This window comes from Sciurus carolinensis, chromosome 10 (assembly GCF_902686445.1).
Source record: "Sciurus carolinensis chromosome 10, mSciCar1.2, whole genome shotgun sequence".
NCBI classification, from domain to species: domain Eukaryota; kingdom Metazoa; phylum Chordata; class Mammalia; order Rodentia; family Sciuridae; genus Sciurus; species Sciurus carolinensis.
In genome coordinates this window covers 100829583-100857430 of record NC_062222.1, presented here as the reverse complement: position 1 = coordinate 100857430, position 27848 = coordinate 100829583, and the positions used below count along the sequence as shown (strand labels likewise).

Here is a 27848-nt window from a genome sequence, read left to right as displayed (position 1 = left end):
TCTGACACGGGTATTTAATGATTCCTTCTGTCTCTCTACTCCCTCTTTTCATGTGTGACAGTTGTCCGTTATGTCATAATGCAAGGGCATTATCTCCCACTGAACTTCCTTACTGTAACTTTTCTCTCTGAACGAGTTCACAGAGAGCAAAGATCCATCTCAGACTTCTTTCTATCTGCCACAGCACAGACCAAAAAACGATTCAGAAGTCTTGGTGTTGTGAAAGCATCCCTGGAAAGACAGAGCTAACTACTCCCCCTTCTGTGGTTTTAATGGTTTAATTGCACCCTTCCTCTAATTCAGTAGGGCTAAGTGAAGATAAAATAGGCATTCACAGATGCTGATGAAATATTCTATTTTCCAGAGCCATGGCAGACATGGCTTGGGCCTTACTGGACACTGACACTAACAATTTATTTTCAATATTAACATTGCTTTAGAACCATAAAAACACCTTCAAGAGATATGTACTATGAATGCCCAAGGGCAATGGGTTGGATACCCATAAACTGAATCATCATACCATTAACAGCTAAAAGCAAAGGTTTTTTACAAACATCTGGTTTTGGTTCACTCTCGAATTTAGGGAGTATGCTTATTGAGATTTTGCTATGACTGATTACAGGGTTCAGGCAATGACACACAGAAATATTTAAATGGTCACAAATAGTAACTACAGAGTACACAAATACCTAAGCAAACTAAGTTTTTATAAGACAAGCTGCTGTGATATACTGTTCTATAAGAATCTGTTAATTATAGCTTCATTCTCACTATACACCATCTTACTATTAAAAAAAAAACATCAACGGTAAATGGTGAAGATGGGGGAAGGAGGGAGAAGCAGCAGATGGGGGCATAGAAAGATTAGTAACTACAGTTTAGTTCATCTTAGAAAAAAATCTATGTTACTAGTTTCTTTTTAATTAGTAAAAGTTTTTCACTTAGTCATTAGTCATTATGCTTTCAATATTTTAACTATACAATACTCACTTAGAAACTTTCCTAAAACTAATATAATTTTCTGCCATCTGGTATGACAATATCTTCACATGAAGGAATTACTTAAAGATCAAAAATGAAAGAAACACAGATCATAGATGCAGTATTTCAGGCACAATGAAAATCTTCTCCAATTGTATCAAGTCTTTATCTTCAGAGGGTTTTCTTGATGTTGGTATTTGGTCTTTTATATTATGTGCTTATAAAACAAAACTACACTAAATAAATATTTTCATAAGCAGTTAAACTGGGAAAATTTAAATTCAATCTCTCATGTTTTATTCATTAGTTTACACTGTCCCAGCAGCACAGTTGGGAGCAAGAACAACTGGGTTCTAGTCCTAGTTCTATGCTACCACATGACCTTGGAAAAGTCACAGTTTTTCTATGAATTTTCTTTGGCCAAAACAAATAGGGTAACAGAATCTGAATCTGCTTAATTAATTAGTTTGATATATTATTATGTTAATTTTGGCATATTATAATGATAATTTTGTGGTAATAAATAATTTTTATAAGTGTTTTGAGATCCACAGAGAGAAAAAGTACCATTGGAAATCTTGAACAAAAATCAATATTTCTGCCAAACCCACGTATGAAAAAGGGAGTAGGGCAGGATAAGAGCTCAATGGCATTAGTTTTACTGACTTAACTAAACTTTGAAATATATCAACCTGAATGTTCTTTATCAGAAAATTAACTACATGTGAAAATTACTAATTATAACTTCAACTGTAAGAATAAAGGAAAGTTATTACCATTATATCAAGTTGCCTGATGCCTTAAGATAACTGATGTTGCTTCCAACATTCATTTTGTGCTACCAGAACTGTGGAATAGTACTGGCATCTGATAACCCTGCAGAAATTCAAGTCTATTTGTCATCTTCTTTTCCCCTCATTTTTGACCAATTATGAGAAACTTTCAAGAATAACACAAATCCAATGAAATCCAAAGCTGGCAAATTTTTTTTCTGAAGAAAATTTAACTACCATGTTGCAACTGCCCAAAGTGTGCACGTCTGGATTTTCTTTTCATCTGTCTTGCTGATGGCCTTTCAAGAACATACTCTTCATGCTATTTTCAACAGCTTTTATCCTATGTGGATAAGTCTAGAGAGCATGCAAGCAATGGCAATGGTAATCATACCTCAGCAGTCCTCCCATTTGGGAATATATACTTACAACTGCTGCTCCAGGACTTTAACAAGGACTTTATGCTTATTTCAAAAAACACAGAATCCTGTAGACTCAACATTGTGTCTCAACCGGCTGCAATAGCAGCAGCAGCAGCACAAGCAGGAGGCGGCAGCAGCAGCAGCAGCAGCAGCAGCGGCGGCGGCAGCAACGGTTGTGTTGATCTCTCTCTCCAAGCTGCTGTCCCCTCTCTTCTCACAGGCAGCAGAGTTTTGGCCCACAGTGCCTTGGCTTCATTACCATGCAGTCTCGCAGTGACGCACAACTATAGTGGAAGCGCTGCTGAATGCAGATGAACTATCCAGTTGAATAAAAGCTTCCGAGTTTATTATAAGTGCCCTGAAGGACGCCCTCACCTTTCTTTATGCAGACCTACACACGGCCAAAATGATCTCCGCTGTTCCTGTTCCTGATATGAGTTCTGAGGAGCTGTGCCTCTGGCTGCTCTGTGTCATCACCAGGGCCAGTGGACAGGCAAGCAGGGAAGCTCTGCCCTTGGATGCCAACTTTTCTCATTAGCTAAGGGCCTTAGAAATAAAATTTCAAAACTAAATAAGGATCTAGCACAAGATTTTTAAATCTCTTCCTTGAATTACTGGCACCTCCCCCCACCCCAATCAGCACCCCCCCCCCAAAAAAAAACAGTGGTATTTCTCCCACTCCGATGTGAGTTTCCTCCAGGTGATGTTAGTAGTAAGTTCTCTCCACTCCTCTCCACACCGGCAGTAAGCAGCGGTTTTCACGGCATGCTCATGATGATACACAATCCACTGTCTCATTCACCCCAACGGAGACAACACTGGCTAATGCAATGAAAAGATGATGTCACTGACCCTGGCTGAGCCTCCAACAGCCTCTAAAACTGCTCAGCTCAGGACAAAGTTTTTTTCTGCCGTATGCAACTTATTCAAGAGAGATAACTCTATTATAATGATGGGATTGTTTGAAAACATAGGGTCTTCCATTCTTAATATAACACCGAATTCCCCTGAAAACCTTATGGTCAAATTGTCAGTGAACTGTAGAAAATCCTCTGGATCAAATAAAAGGCAAATCTGTAAGACTTTATTCCATAGAAACTGCTTTAAACTGAAAACAGGCACTTTGAAAAGCCTAAGTGCTTTTCGAAACAGAAAAATTTCACAACCCAAACAAATAGTAGTTTGTGTCAGAATCCAAAGAAAAATGTTTTGACCTATTAGTTTACTGTCACTTTGGAGGTCCGTGGGGCATTTGTTTTAGAGTTGTTGTTTTCCCCATGTGTGATAATGCATCTGTATTGATCCAGGGGTACTACTGTATTCTTCACATACCCCAAAAGTAAGTAAATGCAATGATCAAAGTCATAAATGAATAAATTTATTCATAGTCGAATGGGTAGGCACTACATTGAGAAGTTAAACTAACATTCTTCTAAAAACAATAAGGAGAAAAAGATAGTCACATTCATGAAGACATATTCAGTGGCAGTGGTATGGGAAAGCTGTTTTGTTTTGTTTTTTCAGAGGAGTCCAAAAAATCTGGTATAAGACTGACCATTCCTGAACAGACCTAAGTACATTCAAACCCCAATGCCACAACACTGTTGTGTGGGGTATGTCTTCTTCATCAGAGGCCTTCAGGACCTGTTTAGACAGGGGTTTCTCCTAGGGTAAGGGAACACAAATGTCTTTAGACATTGAACAAATAAAGGGCATCTCAAAGCCTGAACACATTACCTATTATATTCTATTTTGTACATTAACCATGTCCACCAACATGCAAAAAGCTCCAAGCTTTCCAGAAATTAGTTTACTTTGTCTTTCTTTCTCTCTCTCTCTCTCTTTTTTTTTTGGTGATGGGGGATTGAACCCAGGACCTTGTGCTTGCAAGGCAAGCACTCTACCAACTGAGCTATCCAACCCCAGCCCGACTCCGCCTCTTTACTTTATCTTTCTAATTAACATATTCCCCAAAGTGATTTGACAACACAACCCTCTTTTCATCAATGTATTATCAGATTCAGGGAACAAGGTGACCCAGGCCCAACACACCATGACATTAGACTGAACCATGTCAGCAAGTAGACAAGTGCACAGGAGATGCCCAGACACTTACCCTCCTCCTCACAGCCCTATTTGGCTAAGCCTGTCTTATAGAAGCCTTAAATGCTACAATGTCCCACAAAAGCAACTAAGGTTCATTCTTAGTAAACCATTATAAACTATAACAAAGTCTAACTATTTGCCAAACAAGCCAGAGTATGATAATATTGGGGCCAGGGTGATTTTGGGTGATAATGGGTGATTTTCTCACAACTTTTGTTTTTATCTTTTTTTTTTTTCCCCTTAATTTGTCTACAAGGATCTCAAAGAATAAATCAAAACCTGAAGTTTCTACATCATCAGTCAATCACCATGTATATCTAGCCAAAGAAAATAGACAGTTTCTTTGGATAACAAATACATAATAAAAATTAATTTCAGGGCTTATTTTGGAAGCTTTACTTGACCTAAGAAGTTCAGTAAACAGTGCAAGTGGGAAGGGCATTTTCCAACTACATGTAGACTAATTCAATAGGCTCATATGGACAGAGGCTGGCTTCTCTGAACTTTATTCTGAAATGTAAAGAACAAAATAAATAGTGTTGCAACTACTAGTCACAAACATCAAAGCAAAGGTTAATGGAATACATATTTCTTTTGTAACTCTTCTCGACTTCTATTATCCAAATCGCTAAAGTATTAACTGGAAAAACCACACACACATCCAATAATCCTTTTTGAAGACCATGGAAGAGTCCCATTGTGTTCTAATTTCTTTCTCAATCCCTCGATTATTAATCCTGTCCTAAAATTAAATAATGATAAAGCCGTTATTCTTCAAATGACTATTCTGTCCTTAAAGTGTCAATTAATCACAGAAATCAAGACACAGCCTACAGCTTATTGCAGATTTATCAAAAGACCAGAGATGTCAATTTCCATTTTATTCTTTCTAAAAATTCAGCATTCTCTGAATTATATATGCATATACATTTTTGGTGTTATCATGAAAAGAAAGCCACAGAAATTGTTTCTTGATGGCAGATCCTTGGCAGAAAAATCTAATTTGGATAATTTCCTTCAACCATACTCTTCCTTGCTTACTAGATTCTAATATATTAAAGAAGGCTTTTTAAATGATGCTTTAGAATATTACTAACAAACTCATAATTTCAGTATTAGCAGTCCTTTTATTGAGGTCCTTTTGGCATGGACCATATACCATAGATAAGATTGGGTACAAGTGAGGACCATGACAATTCTCATGATATTTATGGGTTAGAAATCAGATTTCCCTCTTTCTTTTAATCAATTTGTATTTAATTCTATGCCCTTCTGGCATTTTGAGGATTCATGAAATTAGTCACTTGCTTTACTTTTGGGGGGGGTACCAGGGATTGAACTCAGGGGCACTCAACCACTGAGGCACATCCCCAGCCCTATTTTGTATTTTATTTAGAGACAGAGTCTCATTCAATTGCTTAGTGCCTCACAGTTGGTGAGGCTGGCTTTGAACTTCTTCCTGCCTCAGCCTCCTGAGCTGCTGGGATTACAGGCTTATGCCAACACACCTGGCTTGCTTTACATTTTTAAGTAGAAGGTATACAGAGGTATATTTCCATGCACCAAAACAATGGTATATGGGAATTTTCAACATACCTTCTGGGATCTGAGGAAAAGGTTCCTTGATATATAATATAATTTGCGTTTAACTGAAAACATCAGACAATTCATTAGAATTTAGTGTCTGGTTCCTCAAAATAAAATTAGATTACTAGTTCATTCTTAGGAAAAGAATACAAATATATGAATGATTTCTCATATTAAGAAGTTTTAAAATGTCTCAAAAATTATTAAACTGATATCCAAAAAAGCGTATATGGAAAAAAATTAATTTGGTAAGTTTCTTTGCACAAAATGTCAAAAACTCCATCAATTCTAGAGCTTTCTACAGCCTTGATGGATTTTATCTATTTAAAAAGGCCTCATTTTTTCTGGAGTTCAGAAAAGAAGTTGTAATCAAAATAAATAAATAAAGCAAAAGGAAAGAGGTTGAAAGGCTTTAAGTAAAAGAAAAGATACTCTTGGGTCTGCTACATGATCACCACCACACACACAAAATGCAAATAAGAAAAAAACGTTGCAAAAAAATCACTTTTCAACAGTTTTCTTTGACATTTCATTAAATAACACAACACAGTGTTTCATGATAACTACTGTACCATTAGCTAACATCTACTTCTTAGTGTACTTTTATTTACTTGCTTTTTTCTATATTGCCCAAATTTTCTTCCTTACTAAAAGGAAACAGGGCTCCTTGGAGAATCAGCTGACTCTATGGCTGGAGCAGAAAATACACAAAATGAGCCTGGAATATCTTAGAATAGCAGAAAGAAGGGAGGACTCGAGAAGCAAAACAATGTGATATGTCAGAGAGACACAGGGGTCAACTCAAAGAGCTCTCAATGGCCAAAGCTGCAAAAATTTGAGCAACCAAATAAGACAGTTTTGGAATGTAACCCTAGGCATAAAATAAATATTCATAAATCAAAATTCATTATTATGAGTTGACTGTCCTCACCAAATCTCATACTGAAATTTAATTGCCACTGTAAGATATTCAGATGGAAGAATTTTAATCTGACTGGGATATTTGGCGGCAGGACATTTGGGAGGTAATAAGATCAAATGAAGCTGTAAGAGAGAGGTTCTCATCCAGTGGGGCTGTGGCCTCATGAAAGAAGAGAGACCTAAGCTAGGAGTCTACATGATGCCTGTAACTACCCCGGGAGTCTGCAGAATCCATGCCAGATGCCAAGGTCCCATCCTCAGAACTGTGAGCCAAATCAACCTTCGTTCTTCATGAAGTCTATGATATTCAGTGATAATATACAACGAACTAAGACACAAATATAAATAAATGACTGAATAAATAAATAGGGGGAAAGAGAATAGTCTAACATTATATAGAAAAGAACCCAAAAGGCCTGACTGCTATCATCTGAAAGGCTGCCTTACCAGGTTGGACTTTGGCTGACACCTGAGAACTCAGGTTCTGAGAGGGTCCCACCACTCCCAGGCCTAATAAAAGCAGCTCACTAGGCCTCAGTTGTTTGTACATGTAATATGGTTTAGGCTGAACACCTGCTTTCCTGCTGGGAATCTAAAATTTGGATAAATGCCAGGCAGGGGATTGCTACATGATCAGGCAGATAAAAACCCTGGGCACGGAGTATCTAATGAACTTCCTGAGTTGGCAATACTCCACCTGTGGTGTTACAGCTTGGTGAGAGTGAAACAGAAAGCAGAGGAGAAATGGATAATTTTATCTTGGAGAAATCCATCATGACCTCAGCCAGAAGATCAAGGGTAATACCGCCAGTGATAGTATTTAACAATACTCAGTCTTGATATAATGGGATGACAATGGCAATTTACCAGCATTTTTCCTCCCCCAAACCTATAAGCCCAGTCTAACCATGAGAACATCTAAATTAAAGGACAGTCTACAAAATATCCACTCAAAATTCCTCAACACTACCAAAATCATTAGAAACAATGAAATTCTAAGAAACTTACTATTTAAGGAACCTAAGGAGACACAGCAAGTAAACATAAAGTGAAATCTTAGATTAGATCTTGGAACAGAAAAAGAATAAAAGATAAAAACCAAGGAAATCCAACCAAAGCATGAGTTCTTGTCAGTAAAAATGTATCGATAATTGTTCATTACCTGGGAATAATGTAACACAATAATGTAAAGTGGTAACGATGCCAGAAAGCGAGTGTGGTATATAAACTTTTTGTGTACTATCCTTATAATTTTTCTATAAGTCGCAAAGTATTCAAAAAACATGTTTACACATAAGACACACTTTATATAAAATATATAAAATTTCATTCTAGAGTTCTGTTTCTGGTCTGAGGGAGTAAATGGAATAGGACTCACTCTCTTACTACAATTACAACACTATACAACATACACAATCAAGGTTTTTAGACACAGACAACAGACAGAGGGTGACATAATCCCTGAGGGATGGGAAACGAACAAGAAGAACACAGCAAACACCTAAACGTTCAGCCCAGAGGCACTTCAGGACCACAATGCTGGGAGAGGATCCCATGAAAATCCATAAACCACAGAAGTTCCCACTGAATAGTCACAGTACTCTGTAGATATTCCAGAAGGGTTTTGTCTTAAAATAGGGTTAAAGACTACTTCAACACTCCTTAAAGAAGATCCAAAACAATTCTCTAAAACAAGCTTCAAAGGATAGAACTAATCTGCAAATACTGCCTTCCAGAAAAAAAGGACAACGTTCTTTAAGAGAATATAACAAAATCCACCAGTCAACAATGTCACATTCACAATGTCCAACATGTAATTTAAAATATTTGATGTGTCAAGAAGTAGGAGAATGTGATCCATAAAATTAGTCAGTAGATCTAGAAATGACAGAGATGATAGAATTAGACAGATTCTTTAAAAGACAATTATAAACAGGTTTAAGGATTTAGAGGAAAAAACAAATACGATGAGAAAAACAAGCCTTTAAAAAAAGATCAAATAGAACTTTCAGAGAAAACAAATAGGACAGTCCCTCCCTTATTCACATTAATATGTTCTAAGACCCCTAACTGAATGCCTGCAGATAGCAAACTCCATATACACTACAGATTTTCCTATGCAAACATATCTATAATAAAGTTTAATTTGTATTTATATTAGGCTCAGTAAGATTAACAATTATAATATGCCATAAAAAATTTATATAAATGTGGTCTCTCAAAATATATTATTGTACTCACGTTTCTTCTTGTGATGATGTGAGATCATATGATGTGAACACGATGAGATGAATGACATGGGCATTATAACATAGCATTAGGCTACGTCAGGTTGTCTATCTACAGGTTATCTGAGTATAAGCACTGTAAATAGCACAACAGATAATCTGAAAACTGAGGTGGCTTCTAACAACTAATAGGTGGGTAGCATATACAGCATGGACACGCTGAACAAAGGAAGGGTTCGCGTTCTGGGCAGGATGGCTTAGGACATAGCCGATTTCAACATGCCACTCAGAATGGCATGTAATTGCAAATTTATGAAGTTTTTAATTCTGGAATTTTCCACTTCATATTTTCAGACCATAATTGACTGTGGGTAACCGAAACTGCAGAAAGTGAAACCATGAACAAGGGGAAACTAATGTATCTAACACAATGAATTCACTGGGTGGGACCAACAGAAGATTAGACTCTACAAAAAAAAAAAAAAAATCGGTAAACTTGAAGAAATGGATACAGAAACTCTTCAAAGTGAAGTGCAGACAGCAAAACGTAATAGTGTTACAATTATAAATAGCAAGATGAACAGCATCTCAGTGACTCATAGAATAATATCAACATGTCTAACACATATAGAACTCAAATCTTAGAAGGAATGAACAGAAAATATTACTAAAAATAATCACAATTTTTCTAAAATTGATTGACTATAAACCCACAGATCCAAAAATCTCAAGCAAAAATACATGTATATGCATTCACACACACACACACACACACACATGTACAACACATGACAAGGCACATAATAAACTGCAGAAGCTAATAACAAAGAAAAAATGTTTAAGAGTCATCAAAAAAAGTGATTAATTATGTATAGGGGAACAAAAAAATGAACAAAGACATCTCATCTGAAAGTATATGAAGCAGAAGTTGGAACAACATCACTGAAAAGCTTAAAACATAAAACTACTGACCTACAATTCTATATCCACTGAAAATATCTTTCAAAAATAACAGCAAAATAAAAACTTTTATATGACAGACAGCATCTGAAAAAATTTGTCAAGACAATAGACTTGCACTACAAAAAATGTTAAAGAAGCTCTCCAAGTAGAAAGAAAATCATAAAAGATCAATCCACAGAATCAAGTGAAGAGGGCCAGAAATGGTAAATACATGGATAGAGAGAAAGCTTTTCAGTTCTCATTTTATGTGTTGAGTTAACTGGTGGGCGGGGGATGGAACTCAGAGGTTGAGCACTTGCCTAGCAGGTACAAGGCCCTCAGGTGCAATCCCCAGCACACTCACACACACAAAGTTTACTATTTAAAGTAAAAGTGGTTAACAACATACTGTTGAGTTTTATAATATATGTAGTAATAAAACACCTGGCTGCAACAGCACAAAGGATGGAGGGGTGAAACACAAATATAAGATTCCAGGTTCTTACATGTAAAATGTTGTACAATAATTGCAAAGTAGGCTGTGATGAGTTGCAATTCATTTTGTGAACTCCAAAGCAACTGATTTTGAAAGAGCGAGATAATAACCCAATAGTAGAATGAATTAGAATATTAGAAAATACACAATCCAAAAGAAGGGGGGAAAGGGAGTGGCTAACAACAGATGGAGCAAACAGGAAACACAGATAGACAGGCTGAAACCAACCATGTCAATAATTAAATATAGATGGTCTAAACACTAACAGACAGATAGTGAATACAACAAATCCTTATGCCCTTGACAAGGTTAGAATTTAATGGTAGAGATAAAAAGTGTGTATGTGTGAATGTGTGTGCATGCACATGCATACATATATGAAAGAGAGATTCCACATACAAATGTGCAAGTATAAAATTGCAAAACTGTAAGGCAACGAAGGGAATATTACTGACAGAGAATAAGATGGGGTGGTCAGGAGGGAAGGTCAGTTGGGGAACAGTATCAAATCTAGATCTGTTCAACAGCAGATTGTCTGAGGAATGAACCTTTATACTTATCCCCCCACCCTCCCCCCAAAAAAGCTCTGGCTGGCCAGAGCACCAGACACCAGAGTCTTACCCATTTGGCTCTTCTCAGTGCCTAAAGAGATTCCCAAAGAAACCCTGAAACATCTAAGGACTCCAAGAAACACAGAAGTAGACAATAGGAAGCCAGACAATATGTTGAGTAGGAAAGAGGTCAGAAAGACCACCTGATTGGTTAGGTGGAGAAAAGATTAAAGAACACAAGAGAAGTGGATGGGCTATTTAAATTGCTGAGATGAGTGACAATGACTAAAGTAACTAAAAATACAGTATACTGCTAACACAATAAGGAAAAGGACAAAAAGGGGGGTGGATAAGGACATATCCAACTTTCCCCACTAGATCTTCCCTGGTGTATTTTGTATTTGGTACCTAACAGGATCAGAAAAATAAGTAAAGCTGAAGTTTTCAAAAGTGATCCTCAGGCTTAGGAGGCTGGGAAGTTGGTAATGCTGAACGTGGATTAGCCAAGTGTAGGTCACAGCAAGGAGAGTTGGGGCTATGTAAATCTAAAGTACTAAGGGACACCAGGACTAGAGGTAGGAGGACAGAGACAGCAGGGAGCAAGTACACACCAATCCCTCAGGGCTCGGGAAAAGTGAATTAATTATCTTCAAGTACTTGCTAGCCAATAATAACCACAAATTAATGGATTCAGCTGAACTGAAGGAAAATAAAATAAAAAAACAAAAAGATAATTTAAATTCAGCTCTATGAAAGGCAAACAAAGTAAACTACTGAGTTATGAAGGGAATCTGTTATAAAACAACTGGAGTAGAATTCTGAATAGAAAGGTTTCAGGTCATGTCCAAAATTAACTACTTACATTAGAAGGATAAATTAAGTTCCTAATCATAGCTGAGTGAATTTCTTTGTGTGTATGGGGTGGGGGCAGTGTACTGAGGATTGAACCTAGGGGCACTTTACCACTGAGCTACAACCTCAGTCCTTTTTACTTTTTATTTTTTATTTTCACTAAGTTGCTAAAGTTGGCTTCAAACTTTGAATTCTCCTGCCTTGGCTTCCCAAATCAGTGTGATTACAGATGTGGGACCCCATGCCTGGATATGAATGGAGTTCTAATAAAGATAAGTTTGATACAAACACCAAAGGTATATCAGTGCTCACAAGTTAGCAAACTAAAACCACCAGAAAAGCATTTTCAACTATCTCTATCATTTTGGGAGCAGACACCTATACAGCAGCAATTATATGACTTGTGTATTACCTGTGGAGGGTACAATTGCCCTTATGTTCCTGACACTGGTATTTATTAACAGCCCAATGTGTTCCCAGCTTTGGTTTTAGTTCCTTTTTTTTTTTTTAATCTTTAACACATTAAAACAAAAATTGCTTCCTGTAGTATGAATGAAACAGTCCCGACCCTATAATCATACTTTCTTCTTTGCCCTCACAACCTATACCAATTTTCTCTCATTTAACACAAGGCTAAGACATTTCTTGAATGAATTTTTTTTAACATATTTAAAATTCATTCTCGAGGTCCTAAAAACTCTAGGCAAAAACTTTCAATTGCCTGAAACAGTTGGAGATAATTTTAAGATTTGTATTTTAGAAAATCTCCTAGTTACCTGATTTGTATTTTTATAACACACAATGTACATATTTACTGCCCCCAAAGAAACTAGATTAATACTCATATACATTCACTGTCAATATAATTTACGCAGATGTTTTGGGCAGTAAAGGGATCCACATTGCAATTGACCAATTCTACTGAGAAAGAACATATAAAATTCTATGAACCATGAAGGTGAACACAGAATTTACTATCCACAGTAGGACTGTTCTGAGAACAAAGAGGGCACGTTAGCAACTGTGCCAGAACAGAACAGAGCCTGTAAAGACCTAGGGCCCCTGGAGACCCAAGGCAGCCTTATCCAGGAGGTGCTCCTTGCAAAGCCAGGCTCCACAGCCCAGCAGCACTGGCCTTCCTAAACTGTCTGTAGCAAGCTCCATTTTCAACCAACTGGAGGCCTTCATCACCAGAGCTACTTTTGATATCACTCTTGATTCAAAACAACCAGGTAAATCAAGAAGATTGTAAAAAAACATAAAAGAGTCTAAACTGAGAGGAAGAGCCACCAAACTGCAGAGGCAATCCACTAAAGAGACAAAAGCTAAACTTAGGAAGTAGAGTATTAAAGGGTTAGAAAGAAAAGATGAAGCGACAGCTCAGTACCACTAAATGGGCAAGCCCAAAACACAAAAATATGTTCATCCATGGCCAGCTTTAACTACAATGTACACTATTAAAAGTAATTTGGAGGGGCTGGGGCTGTAGCTCAGTGGTAGAGCACTTGCACAGCATGTGTGAGGCACTGGGTTTGATCCTCAGCACCACATAAACAAATAAAATAAAGGTACTGTGTCCATCTACAAAAATTTTTAAAACAAAAAAAAAATTTTTTTAAGTAATTTGAAGAGCTTAACTTTGTTAAGCTTAATGCTCTTCATTGTCCCACTCCTAAACCTAGCACATTAAGAATCTGCTTTTTTTTTGCTGGGCGTGGTAGCATACATCTGCAATCCCAGCAACTTGGGAGGCTGAGACAGGAGGATTGTGAATTCAAGGCCAGTCTCAGAAATTTAGTGATGCCCGAAGCAACTCAGTGAGACCATGTCTCAAAATAAAATATAAAAAAGGACTGGCAATGTAGCTCAGTGGTTAAGCAACCCTGGGTTCAATCCCTGGTCTCTCCCGCCCACAAAAAAAAAGAATCCATTTTTTCGTAGGATCCCCCAGGTGATTCTTAAGCACATTGTTTAAGAAATATTTCAAAATATACTAATACAGAAATAACATTATCTTGCTTATCTCATCTTTAGTGCATCTGAATGCACTTAAAAATAGAGAATGGAAAAATTCAGAAGCCTAAGAAATAAAGAGAATTTTTCTTTATTCCTTACAAAAAACTTTCCAGAGTTTTTTAAAAAGTTTCTTCATCAAGTAAACTAAAAATACGTAACATTTCTTACACTTTCTCTTGAGGACAGTGTAAGAGGTCTTCAGAGGACTTAGCCTAAACTTAAATCACTCTTTAGAAACAAACATCCATCAAAAGTCTAAGAAGAATTTAGATAAGGCATCTATAATTTACATTTATAATATTTAAAACTCTTGAACTACTGTTTATTTTTAATAGTTTAAATAAACCAGTGATGGATAAATATTAATAGACAAATGAACTGATCCTCATCTTGACCACCAACTGTCTACAAAGGACCACCTAAAATTGTTTAGGTCACCTCATAAATTAGCTAATTCTTTTAAACAAAGAAATGACTAGGCTCATAAATTTTATGATTAAAAAATGATAAAGTATGTATTCTATTCACATATATGGTAGATGGATGGAAGGCAAGCTATAGCTTAGTGGACAATGAGTTCCATTGTGGAAAGAGCCATAAAACAAAATGATTAATAAAAGCCACCACTTCAGAACTCCACTCCAGGAGACCGAGGTTATAAAGGAAATGTGGTAAGCCAACTGTTGTTATCATTAAAGAATAAACCATCTGGCCTTCCAAAAACAGTCACAGTAGCACAGGGGAAAAAATTTTTTTTAACTGGAGGGATGTTACAATCACTTATTATAACCTTCTAAATTTTATGAGACAACTGAAGGCTGGGAAGATAAATGATACAGTTGGATCCCAATTCGAATTAATATTTATCAAATACTACAGGTAAAACACTTTTCTAACGGGTAGAGGAAAAAAAATAAATATTGGACCTTTTGTTCAATGCTTCTATTCTCCATCTCCCAGGTAAGTTTCCTATATGTAGCTCTCTGATGTTAGCAGCATTCTTTTCTAAATTCCATCTTAGGTCTTTGAAAACTCTGTCCTCCAGGCCAAACTCGGCCCATGGCCTGTATTTGTAAAACATATTTGGAAACAGTCAAGCACATTCTTTCATCAATCATCTATGGTTGCTTTTGCTCTCCAAAGCTAGAGCCAAGTATTGTGATAGAGACTGTGGTCTCAGAGACTAAAATACTTACCATCCAGTCCTTTATAGAAAAAGTTTACTGACCTGTTCCAGGTCATCATTTGCTCAATTTGTGAGGCCTTTCTATTTCTTCTCCTTTTTTTCTTTTGAAACTAAGAGAAGGCTGTAGTGTCCCAGGAACCACTGCCTACTGAGCCATGTGCTGAATGGTTTTGAAGGCAAAGTCAGCGGGTTAAACATGGCAGCTGACAGCAGCTCTTAATAACAAGTAAAAACTTGCTCTTGTCACATAAAGGACAAGAACCATAGGACACAATTTTTCTTCAATAAACATTTACTAACTACTTATTAACTGTCTATAACTAGACTAAGTTCTGGGACTACCCACATACTTCAGACCAACTCAGTACTCAAAGAACTCACAAGCTGGTTAAAAAACAAAACAAAACAAAACAAAAACTCCTTTGTGTTTCATAGAATGACTGACATTAGAGGGCAATGAGTTTGAATCCTGACAGAGAAAATCAACTGGGGTGAAAGGGTGAGAGGAAAACTATTATCCCCAAGGATAGTCATACAAGAGATTTTTCCCCTGCTGAATTCCAGTTTCAGGAAGTCACCAGAATTGGAAGCTATAACTATCTACAGCTGCCTCAACCCAAAGACTATTATTTGTACCTGGGTGGAGTTAACCCTTGGACTTTATATTGTTTCCTGAATTCTCTTTATAGCACTCTTTATTTTTATTTAACCTTTCTAGTATATTCTTTTAGTCACATTTTAAACTTAATTTTATTCATCTTAACCAACTTCACTATTCTTTTAGCCATATCTTTAGCACCTGATTTTTTTCCTTTTGAGAACAGGTCTCACTGTTGGCCCATGTTAGCCAGGTCTCAAGCAATCCTGTTGCCTAAGCTTCCCAAGCAGGACTACAGGCATGCGCTCCCACACCTGGCAACAGCTTCTGACATGGATATTTTTATTGTCTTGTTCCTCTTCATATACGTTTACTGTATTTTTTCCCGAATGTTTTAACTAATATTGGTTTATTTATTTAATAGTTATATATTTTTCACTCCGGTTTAAAATCATTTTACCTTAAATTCAGTATTTCCTTCTTTTTGCTTCTTAGGTACGGAAGAAGCAAGGGTGACCATCAAAACAGTCATCCACCAGGAAGGTGTGATAACTAAGTCTCAGAGTGGAGCTGGGTCCTACCTAGCATATGCCCTGCCCCAGAGGGTCCTGAGTACAAGCAGAAGGACTGAAGCATCAGGGAGGAGACCTGGAGCAGAGGCTAAAGATCAACTGACGTGAGGAACTGTAACACAGCCATGTGTTGCTTAACCACAGGGACACATTCTGAGAAACACTATTAGGCGATTTTGTCCTTGGGCAAACATCACAGAGTGTACTTACACAAACCAAGATGGCTGCGACATCAATAGTTGATATGATCTCATGGGACCACCGCCATTTGTGCAGTCAGCCATTAACTACAACATTGTCAAGTGGTGCATGACGATATTTTAACAGTCAGTGTCACCATGCCAGTACGCACTGGTTAAATGCTGTATTTTTTCTGGGACTCAGAAATGACAAAGTAAACGGGACAGAGAACCTATACCCTGTCCCTTCCAACAGGAGACAACAGCATCCTTACTTTCATTAAGTTCTTTCTAAAAGCCAAAGAAATAAAGACCCTGTTCCTGACTCCAACCATAGCTAAGTGACTCAATTTTTAAAAAATATATATCCATGTAACCTGAGGAGACAGTCTAAAAAGAATATATTTATAAAGTGTAGGCTAACTACAAAAACAGCCAAGAGAAACTACTAAAGTAATACTGCTGCACTAACTTCTGAAAACTTTTCTACCTGAATCATACGATCATTTGGCATAGCTATTCTGAAGGGAATACATGGTGGACAGAGAAGGAAGCACAAGGAAGGAAGGGCCCTGCTACTCAAGCCCCAGGAACTCCCACATGAGCTGCATAATAAAAATTTGGAATTAGGCACAGGAATAAGACCTAGATTCAAATTCATAGAATATTGTCTATGATGGAATGCTCCAAGGATTTTTTTTTTTTGAGGTGGGGAGATACTGGAGATTGGACCCAAGGACACTTTATCACTAAGCTACATCGCCAGTCCTTTTTGTTTTTAACTTGGAGACAAAATCTCACTAAGTTGCTTAGGACCTCACTAAATTGCTGAGACTGGCCTTGAACTTATGATCCTCCTGTCTCAACCTCCCAAATTGCTGGGTAGGTACGTGCCAGGTCTAGGATAAATTTTTAGTTAAAGTAATTCCTCTGCCTCCAAATCAAAAACCCATATGTTTTCTAGTAATTTCAGCCCCCATTTATTAAACAATTGTGTCCATTTTGTTAACTATTTTTATAACCTTAAAAACAATGCTAGAAAGAAGATATTACTGATAGGTGATGCTAACCAGCCTAGAGAGACTGAGCAGCCTGTTCCAGGAATACAGCAGCCAATCACAGGCAGAGCTCAGCTTGTCCTGGACTAAAGCCCCACTCTGCTCCATTTCCCAGCACTTCACTGTCATTCTCCCATCACACCTGTAGGTCTTCCCCAAATCCCTCCTTTATCATGAGAATTCTCACCATATCCAAAGAATAGATGTATACAACCCAGCAAGTGACTTAATCCACCAGTGACTTATAGCCTGAGAAGTACTCCAGAACTCCTCTTTTAAGGAAACCTGTTTTACATCATGACTCTGAAAGCCCAACACATCCCAAGTTCCTTTTCTATGGGCAAGAAGAACTCCTTACTTACACAGGGAGGATACGGTACCATCTGGGTTAGGCTAAAAGTTCCAGAGCAGACTGGTCATTATTTGGAACTCAGATTCTTCTTTCTTCATTGACACTGCCCTGACCAACAATGTTTCTACCACATCAGAATTCAAATGATTCTACATCTCCTTTATTTTGCCAACACATTGGACATCTTAAGTGTCAGAAGGAGCCCTCACCTCAATTTTCTCCTAGGCCCGCTCTACATCCCTATTAATGGTCTGGTCTTCAATGAACACTTAAGTCACTCTTATCCATCTGATCATCTTCTAAAATGAAAATGGCCTGCCATGCTCTTCCTGTACCCAATACTAGGGGTATCAAACAAAAAACTTGTTATTCTGGATCTAGGCAACTTAACCACTGAAAGCAATGGTTCTGCAGAAACAAAACTAAAAAGACCACTTATTAAGAAAATCCAGTTAGTAACTGAGTATTTCCCTTTCATTAATAGTCAACTATAGATAGCAGCTTTTAAAGTACAATAAAAAAAAGCATTTGGAAATTTCAAGTAAGTGCTACAATTTTGGTTCCTCCCTGGAATTAAGATTACACCTAAAGATTCAAAAGTAACAAACAACATTGCAATGAGCTATAACAGGAAAAAACTCAAATAATTTCCTTAAGCTTCCATGAATTTCTATAATCTTAAATAACAATTTGTGTCACAGGGTTGCCTAAGAAGATTTAGGTGGGCAATATTCATACATTTACCCAGTATTTTTGAGTAAGAAGTATGTCCCAAGCCCTGGAACACACCAAGCAAAGCAATTCTATGCTTACTTACATTCTAATTTGGAAAGGGAAAGGGCACAGATATGCACTAAATAGGTAGACAAATGAAATCATTTCACTTACTGTTACAAAAAAAAAAAAAAAAAAAAAAAAGGTAACAATATTTAGACTATAGAAGTGTTCCGGTTTCTTCCCTTTCAAATGTTGATATATACTTTACTCATTTCAATGTATCATTAGCTCTGTTCTTGGTGGGTTATAAGAGTCAGTGTTATATTTTTGTCACATTAATGCTTACACTTGACTCCAATGAATAAAAACAAAATTAAGATTGATTCTATCAGAATAAAAATAACCCTATTCTGGAGATACAAGGATTCTGCAGCTGTCACAACAGAAGTCTGCTGAAACACAGACTGCCTGATTTTTAGGCTCTGACTCTACCTATCATTCACTGTTCTTCAGTCGTAAGAAAACACTGAAGCATGTTCTGAAATCAGTAAAGGGAATTTTCTTCCCACCAAGTTTTAAGTTTGAAAATAAATATTATATGTTCCAATTCTACTAATACTTATCAATGAAATTGCTTTTTTTGTTGTCCTGTGGTGTTGTACATCAAACTCAGGGCCCCGTGCACGCTAGGCAAGTGCTCTATCACTGAGTTATACCCCCAGCCCCCCAAAACTGTAAGTTTATTTAAGTTTCTCACAAATAAGATAAGGTTATAGAACATGCTATGTGGTCATTCTGATACCTTTTTCTTATTAAGGAAGTAGGTAAGGCAGATAAATGATTTACTTCTTTAACAATATAGCAATATTATACACTATATACAGTAGATTGCCTTTAGTCCAAAGTCCAACTGTTAGCCAATCATTTATTTATTTTTAGTTGTAGATGTACAAAATATCTTTATTTTATATATTTATTTTTAATGTGGTGCTGAGGACCGAACCCAGTACCTCACACATGCTAGGCAAGTGCTCTACCACTGAGCCACAGCCCCTTCTAATTTAAAAGTTCCACTCAAGTAGAAACCAGAAGAGAAAGATCAAGAGGTCCATTAAGGTTTTATTTTAACATCAAATATAAAATTCATGTTTAATTTATAGCCTTGGATAGAATACCATGGCATCGTCCTTTAAGGTGGATTTGCTGATTACACCATTGTCTTTCTTGCCTGAAACAAAACCCATATACATCAACTATGATTTCAAGATGCAAAAGGTATCCAAGGGCAAAATCCTTCCAAACTTGCACACTTCACTGGCCTACAATTAATTCAAACACAAATTTATTTTAGGAGTTCTTTATAGAGTCTGACCAAAGCACACAACTTTGTTTACACTAAAACAAGCTTCTCTTTTTAATCTCATACTTTACCAAATTATATAATATGTAATTAAGTTACATAATCACAATAGCAAGTATAATTGGCATAAACAGGTTAGATTAAAAATACAACCAACTCTCAGAAAGCCCACAAGTTGGCCTGTTGGGAGCAGAAATGGTAGCAAGGGAATTCAACAGTCTCCTGCAAGCATTTGCTAGTCTGTTTTTACAGAGAAAACAAATGATATTGGTAAACCAGTGAAGGGCTTGAGAATGTCTATAAAAATGTTTGAATATTAGGCTACTTGACATTTAAAGAAACTTCAAAAATGAAAACATTTATTAAAAGCAAAGAAAAAAATTCTTCAGAATATTGACCCACTGCTAATACATCAATTCTATACATATTTTTGTTAAAGAACTCATGATCAACCATAAGTAATTCTACAGTTAAACGCACATGGTAGGTTTGTTTTCTAAACTGGACTTGTTCTCAAATGATCCTCTTACAGAAGTATAATTGTCTGTCTATAGTACAATCTTATCTAATATCCCCTAGAAAAATCTTTTAAAATACTGAACAATTAAAGAAATTAGAAATAAACAGATTCCAGTACAAAGATATGAGATTACAAGCCAGTTTTTCTCTAAAATAGCCTCCTTCTTTTTCCTTTTGCATTGTTTACCTGAAATCCCTCCATACCTTTAATTTCTCCTTTTATTAAATGAACAAAACTAGAATACTCCGTAAGTGAACTAAACCAGTCATATTTTCATGACTTCTTGCTAAACTACTGCATATATCTATCCCAGAACCACCAGTACATATAGGTTCCTGCTTCTCTGTATAAACGAAACTTCTTGGTTACTGGGGGACCCATGTGGCTTCTATTCTATACAATACATATATATTATCAAATGTTGAGATTTGACACAAGGACTTTCATCAGTAAACTGAAATGTAAGGATCATACTCTTTTTTTTTTTTTTTTTTTTTGAGGTGGGGGGCGAGTACCAGAGATGGAACTCAGGGGCACTTGGCCACTGAGTCACATCCCCAGCCCTATTTTGTATTTTATTTAGAGATAGGGTCTCACTGAGTTGCTTAGTGCCTCACTTTTGCTGAGGCTGGCTTTGAACTTGTGATCCTCCTGAGCCACTGGGATTATCGGCATGTGCCACCATGCCTGGTTTGGACTAGGCGTTTTAAAACCAAAACTCTGTACATAAATTACCCAAGAAATTCTTTAACTTTCAGAGTCATTCCCAAATTTGAATTTGACTTTTGAAGAGAAAAACTGGGTAAGGGTACTCCACAAAGAACCTGCAGTCTCAGAAATTTCAACAGACATCAGATTCTTCAGTACTCCTATTATTTTCCTTAGTTTTGACCTTGATTTGTAAAAAGACATGCTATAAAAAAACTTAATCATCAAATTGAACCCTTATTTGCAAATTAATATAAATTACAAAGTCTCATTATATTTTGTAACATGTATGCTTCATCCCAAAGAGTGTAAGATAGTTTTAAAAAATAGTAGACTGATAAAAAATATAAAAGTAAGGAGCCACAAAAATGGCATAGTCATTTAAACAAAGTCCAGTCATATAGGCTATGTTACAATAGCAGTAACCACAACAAAGCTGAATGATTCAAGCCTGAAAGTGAAAGAAAAAGTAACTATTTAATAACTTTGTAACTGTACATATTAATACATTCATATTTTTGCTTACACATGTATACACAGCTGAACACAAAACTATGCTTACTGATTCACAGACTTTAATTGAAATTTAAGGGGTACCAACCCATCAATGGCTTCACTTTCATTTCACCCATCCAGATGAGTGGAGTATAAAAACAGATGACTTCTAATAGCAGTACATTGTAGAAAGCAATATATATTTCTTTGTAAAACTTAAAAGCTCCTTCATTCTTTTACATAATTGACATTTTCAAAGCAGAAATTGTGGTTTGTATTAAAGACAACTCTGCCACAAAACAGTGTTAGGGAGAATGTAAAGTAATAGGGACTCTCATATCTTGCCCTGAGAAGCTTAATTTTGAGAAATGGTTTCTGGTTTTTGTTTTGTTTTGTTTTGTTTTTGATATTTTTTAGTAGTAGGTGGACACAATACATTTATTTATTTTTTAATGTGGTGCTGAGGATTGAACCCAGTGCCTCACACATGCTAGACAAACACTCTACCACTGAGACGTGACTTCAGCCCATGAGAAATGTTTTAAAGGTAACATGGCATCTTCTATCCAAATTAAACATGCATAGAAATTTATACTAAGAGCAATCATCTAAAGGTATAAAATGATATATAATTGAATAATAGTTATATAATTATTTTTAATAGCTAAAAATTAGTCATTCTAAATGCTCATGAATGAAAGATCAGTTGGACAAATCATTGTGTCATACAATGAAATACACTTCAAATAAGACAGAAAGATGTTTATGATGTACTAAATGAAAAAAGCATGTATCAGAACCATTGGGACAAATAATCTCATTTAGATTCTACTAGTAAAAATGTGTATATGCATGTTTAAAAATATGTGCATGTTAAAATATGCACATGTTTAAACTGCATTTTTAAATATGCACAGAAAACAGCTATAACATATATCAAACTTACAGATGGTTTACAAAAACCCTCTTCTACTAAATATTACATTAATTTATATAAATAGTTATTTACTCCCTAACATATAAAGAGTCACAAGAATATTTTAATACAAACGGTTTTAATCAGAAATTTTAATACAAAATAATTTTTTTCCATTTGTTAGTTAACTATGCACAGAATTGATTTTTGTAACAAACGTACTACAACACAAAATAATCATCTTACATTCAAAGACATTTCCCCCCTAAGGCTGGGGATGGAATTCAGGTCCTTGTGCAAGTTAGGCAAGTGCTCTATCACTGAGTCACACCCTTTGCCCCTCAACAATTTTTTAATACTCAACCCAAATAGTCACTATCCTTAGAACTAAACAGTAGGAACTACCTTTTAAACAAAATTAAATTTTTTCTATGATGATAGTTAAAACTCGGTATCTTAGTTTTACTTACATATCCTAAAGGTTTTAATAATATTTTTAGTAATATTTCATCAAAATATTTTCTAAAGATCAAAACTATCAACTTTATTAATGGTTTTATCTTAATTTATATCATAAAAATTTCTCTCTCTAAACTCAAAGCAAAAATTTTAATATTGAAAAATTCAGGCCAACTATATAGCTACTTTATTAAACATTTTTAATGTTTAAACATGATTTTTTAATTTTTTTTTTTTAGTTGTAGATGGACACAATACCTTTTATTTATTTATTTTTATGTGGTGCTGAGGATGGAATCCAGTGCCTCACACTTGCTAGGCAAGTGCTCCACCACTGAGCTACAACCCCAACCCCTAAATATGATTTTTAAAATAAAGATTCAGGCTCACTAGAATTCACACTTGTAAAATAATTTTACTTTCCTAAAATCCTTTCCTGAGAGGACAGAAAGTAGTGCATTTTTACCTTACCTAGTTGCTGATGCTGGCATCTGTCATAATGACTGTGACAGAAACTGCTTCCATCTCGCTCCTGTATTGTCTTCTCTGATGAAAGCGAACTGAGACGTCTCATCTTTAGTAATTTTGGGGAACTTTCCTGAACCCCATCTCTAGTATCCAAAACTATGTCTCCAGAAAGAATGGGAGGAACAACTCTCTTTAAAAAATCCATTTTAAGATTCTTCTACATTACTAGACCCTGTCACAGGCACACAGAAAGGTGCCTGTATTAACTTCCTTGATGAGAAGTTCAGTGACACAATTTGTGTCAAAGAGCAAAGAAATGTCATGTGAATTTAGGCGGTGCTAAAACTCAGCAGGTCAAGTGCCAGCTGTTGGGAAGCTGATTTTTAGGACATTGACTGTTCATGCTGATAACAAACCAAACAGACTATGAAACTGCACTTCCTATACACACACACACTGTATGATGGGTGTTAACATCAATACTGAGACCACAAAGTCTTTCACATCCATTCACTTTAACATTTAGACCTTGAAAACCTTCACTGTGATAATGTAAAAACAAATTTACTTTGGTCTGAGGTGTATCTTCTAAATAATCTTTCAGTTGAAGTATAAAACAGTTACTTGTATCGAAAACATAATCCTTATCATGTGAAAATCCACGTCTAGAGCTTGGGAACAACTTTGACAATACATGAAAAGGAATCACCGACAACTTTACAGGGTACTTTTAAATGAGCACTCAAAAACAACTCTCCTCATTAAGATCAAACAGACTTATCAGTAGTAGTAGTAGTAGTAGTAGTAGTAGTAGAAATCCTGGCATGAATTACCAAAAAATAACTGATAATTTCAAACAGATGGCTCCAAGAACATAAATTTGAAAAATTTAAAGTCTAAATATTTAAATCCAATAAACAAAGTAACCAATAACATATACTTTCAAAATAATTGAGTTATTCTACTAAATATTTTAAAATAGCATGCTGATTCTACTGCCTTAGTGGAATCCAGAACTATGACAAAACAGACCAGTAACAGGGTGCCTGTAAAAGACTTTGAAAACCTGAAGTCAATATCTACATCTATCCCTTCCTTTGCCTGCCCTCTGGTGGGGGTGCCAAGAGAGCAAGAAGGAAATAAAGAAACAAAGGGAACAGAGACAGAGGGAACGCCCTAAGTAATCATAACTTCCAAAGACAAACATTTTAATAATAACTTGAAATATCAGCTTCACTTAGTGAAACCACATTCACAATCTCATTCTTCCAATATTTAACATGAAGTAAAGTATTTACCTCATATTTCTAAAGATGAAGCAAAAATGGAATAAAGGAAAAAAAATCAGTTGTAATAGAAAAACAAGTCAATGTCTGGTTCTGAATTAGTCCTTCATCCTATTCTTCCACCACATTACTTATGAGGTTGACCATTCCTTACTTTATTCACTTAAAAGATGTCATCTGAAGTTCCTTTACAATAAAGCATCAAAACAGCAGGAAGTCTCAGACAATATTTAAAAGATCCAAGCAAATTCTGCACTGGTAAGAAGAGGTAAAAAATAAAGCAGCAGTCAATTAAAAGAAATTTCTCGCCCTAAAGCAGGACTCTTAACAGGAAAAAAACATGAACTTTTTAAAAATGCTTCTCAGAAGCACATTCTCCCTTAACTTTTGAGCCTAAAAGGATCACAATTAATATACAATCAACACATTTTCCACAAAACGGGAAAAAAAAAAAAAAAAACTGGTGGGAACCACAAACTAAGCCTCAGTGTGCCTGAAAGTTATCACTGTGTTTTCCAAACGTACTCCCTTGCTCCATCTTTCTGAACAGGATTTCATGTTCCATACAGCCTAGGTTTGTTGTTTGCCTCGGGTGCTGTGCAGATCTTATCTATGGAGCCCAGAAACACAGTGGTATACAACACATGCTAACGACAGAGAGAAAGCCACCTTCATGTTGTTCATGATACACAGCACAACCAGCTCTGTGGCTGTCAACCTCAGTGTTCTCAACTGCACTTTCAACTGCTGAAAGGAAAGGGTTGAGGTACAGGGGAAAGCATTAGGTGTCATACAGCAGACCACAAGACTTTTCTCTCACTTCCTTCCTTCAACAGATATTTGCTGAGCAGCTCTTTTGATGATCTGTGCAAGATAACCAAGGCACTGAGACGCGTGTCCATCTCCAGGAAGGAAAATCAAGTCTCACACCTATAAAATGGTCTGTGGGCTGGCCCAAACTTTGTTGGGCCTTCACTGTAGTTCTGTCTTCTCCGTCCTATATCACCCTCCTCTCCACAGGTGTTAAACCCTAACATCCTGGAAGCTGCACTCTTTTTCAGTACCAGCTTCCTGAGAACCCAACCTGAGACACAGAGCCAGGGGGAAAGCAGGGTATTCCACAGACAAAACTGCACCCACTGCTAGCTGAATCTCTGAGTAGGAAATGACAAAATCTTGTTTACAGTTGTTATTTCTAAGTATTTAGGTAATTATCATAACTTTGAACTTACTATAGTTCTGATGTTGAATGACCCCCAAAGATCAATGTGTTAAAGAACTGACCCCAACTTAGGCACTGTTGGGAAGTGGTAGAACATGACAAGTGGGGCCTCATGGAAGGAAATTAAGTCATTTGGGGTTTCTTCTTGAAGGCAATTGTAGGACTCCAGTCCCCTCCTCTCTTCTGCTTCCTCACCATGAAGTGAGTGGTTTGACTCCACCGCACACTCCCACCATAATATGTTGCCTCACCACAGGCCCAAAACAATGGAGCCAATCATTTATGGATATAACTCCCCAAACTATGAGCCAAAACAAACCTTTTCTCTTACTAATGTAATTATCTCAGGTATTTCATTACAGTGATGAAACCTGACTAACACAGGTTTCAAGAGGATTTAGGAATTATAATTGAAACTGGAAGTTATAATACAACATTCAAAAATCTTTTCAGACCCTAGTCACTATTTGACTTTTAGAATACTTAGTAAAATCTTACCGTGTCACTGAAGACAGTAATTTCTTGGTGGTAACGTGGATCATCTAATTCTGACTGTGTGACTTGAGCAGTTTTGAGAATAAAGTATTTAGATGTGAATCATCCAAGACTCAAATGAATGGCTTCAGCTCTGAAGAAAAAGAAAATACAATATTTACACATCAGCTATGTTTGAAATAAGTGCATATTTGTATTATTCACACACATTCTTATGTATTAGTTACCTGGAGCTGCAGGCATCCTCTTTCAATAACATGGCATTATATTTTTTCTCACTTTTTACTACGGAAAATTTCAAACTAGTGCAACATTATTGAGAATGGTGTCATGAACCCCTCCCCTATTATTCCCAGCTTCAACAATTAACTCAGAAAAATCATGTGTCATTTATATCTTTATTCATATCTTCATACCCCCCACTCTGAATTATCCTGAAGCAAATTTCAGACACATGTAGATAATTCAGTATATATCAAAGATGAAGATTTACTTTTTCAACATAAGCCAACCCCATTATAATATCTATAATATATTAATAATTATTATTTTATAACATTGACTACCACTCAGTGGTTAAATTTCCCCAGTGTCTTTCCCTCATCCCCAGCTGCCCACACTGGGGATTGAACCAGGAATGCTCTACCACTGAGCAACATCCTCAGCCCCTTAGCAGGATCTTGCTAGGTTGGCCCAGGTTGATCTCAAACTTGGTGATCATCTTGCTCAGCCTGAGTCACACCAGGATTATAAATGTCTTTTTAACAGTTTCTCATCCAAACCTAAAGGAAACCCATTCAGACAACTATAACTGCATCCCTTCAATCTCTTCTAATCTATAGTTTTCTTCCTCCCTTTTTTCTTTGTAATAAGCATTGCTTACTAACTAATGACTGAATTCGTACACCAATACCTAAACTCAATAATATGTTTAATATGTTATTGTTCTATTGACTAAAATAAATATATATTTGCAAAAAAAAAAAAAAACTGTTGTTTTTTGTTTGTTTGTTTGCAAGACTACTATTTATCCCACTTACAATGTTTGGGATGCCCCTTTTTTAAAATCTATATTTATAATAACTCTGAGGGGATCATGGACTGTGAACTCCTATAAAGACCTGCAACTATTCTGATGGCTGGTAAAAATAAAATCAATAACAGGAATTGTTCTTTACAATTTATAACAATGCATATGTATTCATACACATTCATGTTTTACTACCATTACAGGTCTTGACATTTTTCAATAGTTACATAGGTCAATTTTAAATCTAGCCATGAAACTCAAATTAGTCCATCCTTCTTTCCTTCTCTCTTTTCCTTCCTTCCGTACTGAGGACTGAACCCAGGGACACTCTACCACTGAACTACCCCCG

General features: G+C 36.3%; 1 protein-coding gene across 9 annotated transcripts in view; it reads right to left on the bottom strand.

The window, feature by feature from the left end:
• Fryl (FRY like transcription coactivator) overlaps positions 1-27848 on the bottom strand; it is a 235277-nt gene that overhangs the window by 152009 nt on the left and 55420 nt on the right. For all 9 annotated transcript variants that reach the window (XM_047565924.1, XM_047565930.1, XM_047565922.1 and 6 more), the window contains one exon: positions 26473-26602. The gene's annotated coding sequence lies outside the window, so the exon portion shown is untranslated. The remainder of the gene's footprint in view (positions 1-26472; positions 26603-27848) is intronic.